Source organism: Myotis brandtii, unplaced genomic scaffold (assembly GCF_000412655.1).
Source record: "Myotis brandtii unplaced genomic scaffold, ASM41265v1 scaffold300, whole genome shotgun sequence".
Taxonomy (NCBI): Eukaryota; Metazoa; Chordata; class Mammalia; order Chiroptera; family Vespertilionidae; genus Myotis; species Myotis brandtii.
This window is the reverse complement of record NW_005361459.1, coordinates 379,272-390,704: the sequence shown is the minus strand read 5'-3', so window position 1 is coordinate 390,704 and position 11,433 is coordinate 379,272. Positions and strand designations below refer to the sequence as shown.

Genomic DNA, 11,433 nt, shown 5'->3' with positions numbered 1-11,433 from the left:
GCTGCGCGCAGGGTCACCGAGGGACCAGACATGTGGCTGCGAGCACACGCGGCTCTGCCGGGCTCACCGGGCACCGACGCCGCGGGAGCACAGGACCTTCGCTGGTGTGGGGGGATTCTTTCCAAAACGCTAAGGACGGTGTGAGGAAGCAGACTCTTTGGAAATAAGACTTTCTTTTCTGCCATTAAATGTTTGTATTTATTTTGGTCATTTTTACGAGAAGCACTTTATTCCCTTTCCTCTCACTGATCTTGAAATAGAACCACCCCCTTCGAAAGAGGGACCCAGTCTCCCCGCCGGCAGCGGCCAGATGCCCCCAGGGCCGCGGGCTGTGCGCAGACACATCACCGCGAGCAGTTCAGACTGCGCCACGCTGACATGTAAACAATGAGGTGTCCGCCAGAGAGGCTGATGGTCTGAAAGGGTTTGTGTTTGTAGGGTCAGAGCTTCTGGTCCATGTTTTGGGAGAAAGCAGCTCACGAACGTCATTAAAACCAGCTTAATCTTTCCTTCAAGATCATCCTTTTGTACTGGATGCTGGAAACTCTTTGGGGAAAAGCTTCAACATGTCACCACAAATCGTAAATGATCCGTGGCAGTGTCGCCAGTTTTCTGACCCAAGTTTGCCTGGTTCAGTTCACGACTAGATGCGCTGAGGTGTGAGGCATTTAGCATTAATGCTTTCTCAGATTCAGCTCTGCGGGAAATCTCCCTCCACCATCAGCTTTTCCAGCACTACCTGAAAACACGCTACTTTCTGACGGGAAACCAATGGGACAATAATTGAAATAGAGGACTAAGGCAAACCCACAGAGGGTGGGTGCTCTCCCAAAGACAGCGCATGCACATCTGGAGCACTCCACACGGCATCACCAGCTTGGATGACTGTCGCTCCCACTGATTTCACGCTGAGACTGCAAACCTGTGGGAGCCGGTCCCCCTCATGCCTGCCTTTGCCTGCTTCCTGCTTCCTCCCCCTTCCCTCAGCACAGAGGTGGGGCTTGGGGCAAGCAGTGGGATGCTCATAGGTTAGTCCAACTGACCTCCTGCCTCTCTTAAAGCTTCAAGACCAATTGAGAGGAAGCAATAACTCCCCAAAGTTCAACTCCCATCCCCAATAGACAAGGGTTGTCATGGACTTCATTGCTTGTCCCAGACAATGCAGGCTTCCTCTTCCCTTTCACGTCAGGCGTTCTCACCTGTCTGAGGGTGTTTCAGAGGAAGCTTGGAGGGCCTCTGCAAGGACACGCCGGGGGCCACTAAGGAACAAGCTTCATTGGCGCAGGCAGGCGCCCCCTTGAGCAACATAGGCACCTGATTTTCCAGACAGCCTGGGTCCTTTCTAGAATTGTCCACCCACCCCACCCCCCACTTTGTGACATGTGTCTTTGTCATGGGCTGTGTTATCCCCAGGAAATCATAGTCTCGGGCCTGTGACTTAGGTGACCTCCAACTGACAGTTGCTAGAACTCAAAGGGCCTGAAAAGGGGTTGGCTTAACTACCCTTTCTCCCCTTCTAGCTTTCTACCTGGCCTGTTTCTTACTGTCTCCGCCCACCACTCCCCTCCGAATCTGGTGGACTTCAATAGGAACTGGTGACTTGATAAAAAAAAATATGGTGAGGAGGTGAAACCTGCAACTGTGTGTGACTCCAGTGACTAAACCGTACTTTCTGTCAAATCAACGGGGTCTGGGGTCTCCAGCCTCGTCCAAGGGCCGCTGCCTAGGAAGAAGGCCACCTGGCCAGTCTCCCTATTTCAAGCCCCACTCATCCTCACCTTCTCTCATCTCTTAGGTCACTTTTGTTCCATGTTTCCATGTGAGTCCACATTCACCTTACTTTACAAAGGCCTTTCTTTACAAACGTGCAGCCTCCGCGTGCCAAACTTGTTGAATACCTTCTGCCTTTTTTAGAGTACTTGCGACAAGCCACCTGGCAGCAAGACCCATTAATCCAGGACATGACATATGCAGCCGCCAAGCCCCTGAGCAGTTGAGGAAGGTGGGTAGGAGCCAGTGAGGTCCTGGGCCTGCACCTGGCCAGGTGTATGTCTGCATCACCCCAGCACCAGGGCACCTTGCAGTCCCCTTACTGTACTATGGAAGTATTGTAGCATTCTCTCGCTAATCGCAGAGGCCTCCCTTAAAATGTGATGGAGCTGCAGAGTGCTGCCGGTAATCTCTAGGAAGGCGCAGGGAAGGCACAGCACTTACAAACTCCTGTTCCTCTTCAGGGTTAGGCTGAGCTCCTCTTCTGTTGCTGGGTTAGCTTAAGAATATCTGAAGCTCTTAAGGAACACCTTTATCAAATGTAGCCAAAGCAGAAAAGCTTCCCTGTGGGCTGAGCCCCGTGAAATCCCACACCAAGTGGGCAAGGTGGCCAGGGCCCACTGAGCCTGACACACGTCCAGTCCCACCTTGCTCTGCATGGGAAGGGGCTGCAGCCACCAGCTCCCTAACACCTATTGGTCAAGCTTGGACTCCTCAGTCCTGTTTCCTTCGTGGTCAGTAGGGAAACAGTTCACAGACACCTGCCATTTCAAGTCCACTTTCCCATCACCTCCTACCCGCCCAGGGAGTCACCTCCAGGTATGTGCTGCAGCCACTCTCCTCCACCAGCCACTCTTGCATCCTGCTATCCTCTCGGGGAGCTGTAACCCCTTTCAATAAGTTGTGCACAAATGTGAACGCCTGAGGCAGGGCTGGACAGCTCTTCATCTGTTCTTTTCCAGAAGTCAATCATAACTCAGAGCAAGTACCCTAAGTACTAGCACCCAAGACAAATAGGGAAAAGTTTTAAATCTTTTGTTTTCTAAAAGAGTATAATTACTTGCAACTAGAGGAAAGGGGCTGGTAAGTTGTTTTGGCCACAGAACAGAAAGCAAAAATGGACATCGTAAAGGAAGTACTGCACTCAAACAATACCACTTCCTAGAGCCAAACAAGGAATGACTGAAGTGCCATTAAATGAATTGTGACCATCGCACCTCCCAGCCCCTAGGTGGCGCACGCGCGCGCGCACGTGCTGGGGAAAGCCCACGCTTCACTTTCAAAGGATGCCTCGCTTTGCTGTAGCGTGTTTTGGAAAAGCAGCAGTGTGTTCTGTCCAGTGGGGATATTTCCTCTGTCCTTTCTGCCGCCCCAACATTTGAGGTTCCTAGTCAGAACCGTGTTACTGCACATCCACCGGGCTCACTCTGGAGGTGCTCATTCATAGCACAAGCCTATCGAGTTCTGAACTGTGTCGTTCAAAGATAATGTCTGCATGATGTCACATCTGTTGTACCTTTGAGGAAAATTTGTATGTAAATGTACAGAAATAAAAATGTTGCCCCATTAACAAATTTCCTCTGGAATGTCTTCCCTACCTCATCTGATGGTATCCAATGAAGGGCATTTCATGACCATTGACAAGTAATAAAAACTCTTTATTCAGACCTTGCTGAGTCCCTGTTTTAGCGCCTCTGTGAACCGAGTCTTCACTCGGCCTGGGAAGGGTGGGTGGCCCTCATCTGCTTGCAGAGTCCTGGTTTTAAAGGCAGGCAGAGGCAGAGAGGATTAAACACAGACTGTTTATTCAGGGCCAGTCTAAACCACCTGAGAAATGGGGCCATCAGTAAATTTGAGAGTTCTTTTCTCTTGTGTATTGATGTCCTGCTAATCTGTGACCTGCAAGTTCCCAGAAAGGTTGAGAAATGATTATCTGACACTGTGATTCTATAAGGAAAGACTGATAACCAAAACCTTCTTCTCTAATGTAGTATTTTTTCACAAGAAAACAATGTTTCTTTAATAAAGTTTTATACCAAACTCTTCTCTCCATAGCCCTGATTTTGTGTTACTTACTCTTCCTAGAGAAAGTGCCCACTGAGCTCTCAGCTCGGTGACACTGGCTGAGGCCTGGGAGGCTAGCACAGGAAGTCTGCTAAGGAGGGAACATCTTAAACCCCACACCTACTGCTCTGAAATGCCTTTATGTCCCAGCCACAATGTCACCACCCCCGGCTGCTTACCCCGGGCTCAATGCTTTTACCACTGCATGAAGTGTTGCAGAGCCCTGGACTACCAGCCTCCAGTAACAAAACGGGTCCAGGTGGGCTCCAAAGACTAGCAAGTGTTTGGCCAGTGGTCCTCTGGCTTGCCTGTGCTGAGCACCTGGGAGCTTTTCAACCCAACGCCTGGGCCCCAGGCCATCGGCGTCTTGGGCAGGGGAGGCATAGGCAGCCTGTGAGAACTCCCCGACAGATCTGAATGTGAAGCCAAGCTTTGGAGCCACTGACCCAGGAAATACTGGCCTTTGGGAAAAGGAGTGAAAAAACAAGCAAAATGTGTAGCATTTGGTACTGAGTCGGTGCTTTCCTGAGCAGGAGGCAAGGGTGATTTCTTTCCCGAGTTCTTGTCCAGGTAGATTCAAAGAATGAAGCCACAGACAAAAGGTGGTAGATGAAAAGGTGGAAATTTATTGGAAACAAGTACAAACTCCCACGTAGGGAGGAGGTCCCCAAAGGGTAGCCCACTAAGCTCCTTCTTCCTAAGGATTTAAAGGCTGCAGTTCTTTGTTTCTTGTTGCTGCCTTCCAACTGGTCACTTATCAGCTTCAAAGCTCAAAACCCACATGGCGCCCCCCTTTATTTCTCCCCCTTCAGTGGTGGAATTCTCTATCTCCTATGAAAATCTGTTCCTTCTCCCATTTGTCAGCATTTCTCTATCCTCTGTGGAAGTCTGTTTCCTCTTTCTCCCCATACCCTGGGGCTTTTCCCTGTCTTCTGTAAATGGATGTCTTCCTTTTCCCTTATCCTGTGGCACCTTTTATTCTCTGTGAATATATGCCTCTTGGCAGCTCCAAGCCCACAACCAACTATGTCTTCCTCCCGCATGGACCCCCTAATTCCTAAAACTCCCTACACTTGCCTATTTTACCCCTAAAAACTCCTTTCAGTACTAAAAAGATTAGAATCTACTTCAAGTGGTAGGCAGAAAAAGGCTAAGGATTAAACATGACCAAAATAGGTACTTGGGACTTGGGGGGAAAAAGAGAGAGAGAGAAGGAGAAGGAAAAGACAATGGTAACAGAAGGGCAAGCATTTGGATCCGAATGTAGATAAAGCCGTAACTGACTCTTCATTGCCATTGCACTTAAAGTTTGCAAAGTATTTCTGTGCAGTTAATCCTGACACTAACCCAGCAGAGTGGAGATCATTCCCATTTTGTAGGTGAGGAAACAGGGCCCAGAGAAGTGAGAGACTTCACCAAGACCACAAGTCTAGTGAGCCGTGAGGAGTGGGGCTCCGACCCAGGCCCGAGGGTGAGCACAGCAGAGAGATGTGCCAGGGAAGGCTTATCATCTCCCATTTAACTGGGAATGGACACAACAGAGTCACAACTAATTTAACCCTTCAGTCTTTTTAGCCCCCTTCACAACAAAATCCCATCTGAACCCCTTTTCTCCATCACTGAGCAGTCACAAGGCAACTACTGCCCATTTTGCTTTTCTTCTTCCCAAGTTTGATCAATGACAGCCTTCTGGCCCACAATCTGGTGAGGGAGAAGAAGGAGAATTAATAAGATTAACCCTTTAAAGACAAAATGTAAACACATTAACCTGGTGACAAACAGTGGAATTCAACTCATTTATTTAAATGTATATTGTACACAAGTTAGAAATCCTCACTTCCGCCTCAGCTAGAACTTTTCCGGAAAAGCCTCCATTTCTTCCTTGATCCTGTTTTCTACAAGTAATGCGAAGTTATTGTCTGTATTTTGTAGGTTATAGCTGACAAACACCTGCTTGTTGGTCTTCCTGGCTAAAAAGAGAAAACACATTGACACAGCCATGAATGAAATAACTAGAGACTCTTGTGTGCCTCGGGCAGACCTTACAGCTGAGCAATACAGGGGAAAAGACAATGGGCTTTCAGGGGGAGAAGAAAGTTCTGGTTTTTATGACCTCAGAGGCAGCTGCTGCAAATGCAGACTAAAGTCTTTGGGACCGTTCTAAGTCTCTAGAACAGTGGCTCTTCAAGTGTGGTCCCCACAGCAGCAGCATCCCCTGGGAACTCATCAGAGACACACATGCTCAGGCCCCACCCCCAGGCCAATGGGATCAGAAAGGCTGGGCTTGCGGCCAACACTGATGTCCACGAGACCTCTAGGGATCCGAATACTAACGTTTAAGAACCACTGTTTGTTTCACTTTTCAAAAAACACCAATAATCCTACATTTCTCCATTTCTGTGTGTACCCATGCAGATACACACGCACATGCATATTTATATGTGTGGGCAAATACATATATACACACAAATATCTAATTTTCAATTTGATGTTGGCTATGTTTGAGCCCCTTTCTGCAGAACAATAGTAATTAAGGTGTACAGCTCCAACTGCAGAAATCAGTATGAAAGATGAGACAGACATCCTGAGGACAGCCGGGCAGCAAGTCTAAATCAGCTAAATAGTGTAACTGCACCAGAGCTGGGGCCTCCTCCCTCGGCCTCACACCACACACAGGGCGGTTACAGACTCTTCTTCCCCACAGAGGCACGCACCCACCCTCCCATCCCAAGGACTTCAGATGACCACGCCAACCCAGCATCAAAGGCAAAGAGGTGGTCAGGAGAGGTGAGACTGGGATGCCGGCCCAGCCTGCCCTCATTCAGGGGGCGGGAAATTCCCTGTCCACCAGAAGGGCTGCTCTGGTTCCAATCTCTCTACTTGCTAAGACAGGGTCTTACAGGGAGCAAGACTGTGCCCGCCACATCGTCTGCCCAGCAGACCCAGCCAGCGCTGCCCTCCAGAGCCACACAAGTAAGGGGGTTCTCATCCACACCACAGCCTCCAATGCTTCCAGGGTTACCCTGAACCCTCTATCATCTCTTCTCTCACTTCTTTTCATCTGTTTGGGACCCTGCTCTCTTCTCATTACCCCTTCTAGACAAAGCCCCCAACATTTGCACAAACTAAAAAAGAAAAAGAACCTGCCCTGGCCAGTGTTGTTCAGTGATTAGAGTGTCAGCTGGGGCACCTAAGGATCTCGGGTTCAATTCCCAGTCAATGGCACAAACCTGGGTTGCAAGTTCAATCCCCGGCCCCAGTTGGGGCACCTGTGGAAGGCAACCAATCGAAGTGTGTCTCTCACATCAAAATCTTCCTCTCTCTCTCCCCACTCCCTTCCACTCTCTCTAAAAAAGAAAAAAATCCTCAGATGAAGATTAATAAAACAAAAAATCAAAAGAACTCTATTTTTTTTGCATACAAACTATTAGCCCTCCAGATCAAGGACACATCTTCCTTTTTGGCACAAAAAACATGGCGCACCAAACGTGCGCCCACCACCCTGCACTACCAGTCTGTCATCCACACTGTGGTGACCCACCAGTTTTCTGGCCCAGAACTATGAACACCCTCATCTTCACTGTGTCAGGCAGGCACACAGTGGTCTGTGACATGAATGTTACCCCTTAAACGCTGGCAATACACAGTGAAACACGTGGAACAGTCATGTCTTCAACCTACTTTCACGTGGTTCAGAAAAAACAATGACGTGAACACAGGAACAGTAACAACTGGGAATCTGGGTGCGGGCTAAACAGGAATGCTCTGAATCTTTTCTTGCAACTTTTCTATAAATTTAAAATTACCTCCTAATACGAAGTTACCAAACAACTTACTAGTCAGGTTTCTCTAATTTCAGGCTAAAGAAAAGGTACAGTGATGTTCCCAAAATGCTGCAGCAGCTGCCCTCGTGGCCTCACCCTGTCCACGCTCAGAACTGTGTGGCGAGTCTAGAATGGCCTCTCCTCAACCTGCCTCTGGCACCTGTGTGCCACCTGAACTGTGTGGGTGTTCTGTTTACCAGGGTGCCTTCCAGACTGACTTGTTTCCACTTTTCAGGGATTAAGTGGATAGAACTGTCAACACCAATAAAACACAGGGCTGGGCCCCATCCGCTGCACACGCCCAGCACCAGTACACGGGCGCTACATCTGAACCGGCTGGGAACACTGGTGACCACGAAGACTGAGCGGCCACAGAGGCGGCCCTACTGTTCAAGGCCCTGGCACCTGGATGGCCAGGTGACCGCGCACACTGGCCGAGGCGGCACACATGCTGTCCTCACCCGGACTGCCTGGGTACTTACAGGAAGTGTGTCTGGGGTGTAGGAGAGGGGAACCTTCAGCTTCAGGCTCTTGCTTCACACCCACCCTTCACCACACTGAGGCCAGGCCAGTCTCCCTCTGAACGCTGACGGCATCCGGGAGTGTAGGACCGTCCCTCCTGCACAGGCTGGCTCCCTGCTCCACAGACTCCACTGACTCCCCAGAGCCCAGGAGGCTCCAGCAGCACTGCCCTCGGCACAGTGGCGCCCTTCACACTCGCCCCCACCAGAAGTAACGTGCTTATAGAAGGACCCGAGTCACCCGTCCCTCATAAGCTTGGGCAGCAGCCAGGGCACGACATGGGAGTCCCCGAGGCACAGGCTGATCTGAGACAGTGATGGGACCACGTGATAGGGATGTGCTCCTAAAGGAGACACAATACACCAAGGTCTGGGCTTACTCTGCCGTGATGAGTTGATTTATCTCCTGACATAAAGATTCACCTCTAAAGTGACTTGCCTCACGATTCCATCACACAGCGAGGCCCCATCTGGCCGCTCCTGCAGCCGCCATGGGTACGTACCTAAGCGCTGGGCAAGGCCAGTGGAGGTCGTGTCCGAAGTGTCTCCGAGGAGGGAGGTGGACACAGGGATGGAGTCCTGAAAGGAAAACAGAGAGTGCGATGCGGCTTCTCCCTCAGCTGAACTTCTGCCACTGCTGACTCTTCACGCGGGCGGCAGTGGAGGTCCTGGGAGGTCAGACACATCGGCCAAGAGAAGAAGGCCTGGCATCGGTGTCAGCAGCCAGGCAGGCTGGCCCTCTACGCTATGAGCTCACACAGCGGGAGAGATGAGGAGCAGCCACCTGACGCTGGCATCACCGTGCTGACAATAGTTCTAGGAGTTGTTTCACACTAAGGGCATGGTTTAGTGCTGGAAATTCCAAAGCATGCTGACGGGCAACATCACAACCAAGATGGAAGCAAACAAGATCATTAAGGCCAGAGCTAAAAGGAGGCTATCGGAGTCTGGGTGCCACGTGCCTGCGGGCCCCTCACCCTGGCAGCCAGCAGTAGAGGAGGCAGGACACCTACCTCCTCACCTGACGGAGAACCACAGCTCCACTCCCCGAAGGGTGTCTGGGCTCTTCAAGCGCACAAAGGCCCCGTGACTCTGCAAAAGGGCACCAGCCATCAGTGTCCAAATAATGAAAATAAAAACTTCTGGCTATACTTGGTCAATTCTCATTTCAGATAAGAAGCAATAAAACTAAAGATAAGTAAATGTGGCCCCTTTGAAATCCAGAGGTAATCTTACTTCCAATCACAAAATGGAAGTAATTCCCCTTCCCATTAAAAAGGCCTCGCTGAAAATGAAAAACCCAGTAACTTATAATGCGGCCAAAATTCCTTTTACTGTGAGCAGCACACAGACCAGAGCCTGCTCCGTATCTCCTAAGGATTCAAGTTATTTCAGTGCGAGACAGAATTCGTTTAGGCCACAAAAGATGAAAAAAATAAAAACATTCACTTCATGATTTTTCCTTGAGAAAGATACAAAAATGTGATCTTAATGAATTTGCTGTTTACAGATTTTAAGTTCAACTGTTAATAGTATTTACAGTTAAACCTCCTGAAAACAGAAAACCTACCTTAACAGGGTGACCTTTTCTGATCAAAAACAAAACTAAAAACCCACACTGTTCCCCTTTTCTCCACTTCATTATTTCTGAAGTCACACTGTGTGAAGCCGGTCTCCCAGGTAGACACATGCGTAGACGGCTTTACTGCGGCCGGAGGACCACCTTCCACTCACCCAGGCGCATCCTAGTTCTCTGAGCACAAAGGGTCCCCCACCCCGTCTTCCCTGGTCCCAAGCCGCTTCCCTCCTGCCGCTGGGGCCCTGCAGCTTCTCTGGCATCACACAGAGCCGCTGGCTGCAAGGCAGGCCAGCTGGACGAGCAAAAGTTGTATGGTTTTGTTCTACGTAGTCTAGTCTTACATGTGGGGACTTTGGGGAAAGGGAAGAGGGAGAGACCTCACAGACCCTTTGGAGCCATCCCAGCTCATGGGCCAGTAAATGTTTTCTAAGAAGGGCCAGATGGTAGGTAGACAGTTTAGTTTCTATAGACAACTGCTCAACTCTGCCATCAGAATGCAAAAGCTGTCAGACCCTATTAAGGATGGGCATAGCTGTGTTCCAATAAAACCCTAACACAAAAGGAGACGCGAGCCAGCCCGCAGGCTGCGGTGTGCGAGCCCTGGTCCACTGGAACCTTGTTTCCCTGCCCTAAGCTATGGCCAACACCTCTTCTCTCCAGCTGGCCCAGTCCTCTGCCCCTGGAGGACAATGCCTAGGCACACTGTGGCCAGTTGGTGGGAGTGGTTCCTTTTCCTTTTCCCCAATCTTGATGTAAGGTGACTTTCCAGCTGAAAAAATACACCCTACTAAGAGCTATGACTAGCAAGTGGTGAGACTACCATGGCCGCCCACAGCCGGAGCCTTGAAACGGATTCCAGGAATCGATGCCTGGTCTTACCCCATGGGCCCACAGCCTTAGGGTTAGGAAAGAAGGTGAAGTGGCTCCATGGCACCATGTTCTCCAAACACACAGCACAGCCCATAACCCCCTGCCCCTCTGTGTGAAGCTGGCTCTCTTCCTCTCCTCCAATGAAGGAAGACCTGGAATTGCCACCTGCCCAAAGGCCCACCTGCTGGTACCCACTGGAAATGAAAAAAAAGAAAACACGCTAGAAAAAGAACAGCGAGAAGAAAGGAAAAGCCTATGAGAAGGGCAGCCAGAGGGAAGAGGGATACTGTATGAGGCCCATCCAGACGCTGTCTCCTTCCCAAAGCTTTGCCCAGCTCCTGCCTGATGGTTCACTCCTCTCATTTCCCACCATCCCTGGGGCCCCTCAGAGATTACCATTCTTATTGCCTGGCTGCCTGGGGTTACTGTCAGTCCCCTCTAGCAAAAGGAGAATTCCCCAAGGGTTCCTCACTCATTCATTCAACAAGAATTTAACAAGCAGCTTGTCATAAAACAGACAAAACTGCAGAGGGAGCAACAGCTGGGGGCATGCCAGTGTGCCAGAGCAGCCAAGGGGCCAGGGGGTGGGCAGGGAGGAGGCCGAGCAGGGGAGCTCTCCCAGGTAACAGGGCCCGGAGGGTCACTGTAAAGTCTCTGGACTGTGCTCTTGCTGGGGTCCAACCCCAACGGGTCCAGGGATCCCCAAAGGTGTGGACGGAGTCGGCAAAGAAGGAATGACATGGAGACAGCGTTCAGTTGATCAGCAGCCTAGCCAGGATCTCCAGCCAAGTTCTGGTCAGGATCT

The 11,433-nt window shown here is 50.3% G+C and overlaps 1 protein-coding gene and 1 non-coding gene across 2 annotated transcripts in view; one reads left to right on the top strand and one right to left on the bottom strand.

Annotated features, from left to right (window-relative positions):
• SLC22A23 (solute carrier family 22, member 23) overlaps positions 1-11,433 on the top strand; it is a gene marked incomplete at its 5' end in the record, with an annotated part of 211,668 nt that overhangs the window by 188,954 nt on the left and 11,281 nt on the right. The window lies entirely within an intron of this gene.
• LOC102253694 lies at positions 4,438-5,745 on the bottom strand. The gene is made up of 2 exons (XR_001362735.1): positions 5,653-5,745; positions 4,438-5,535 (listed from the first exon to the last, which is right to left on the bottom strand). It is a non-coding gene; the product is annotated as an uncharacterized LOC102253694 (transcript).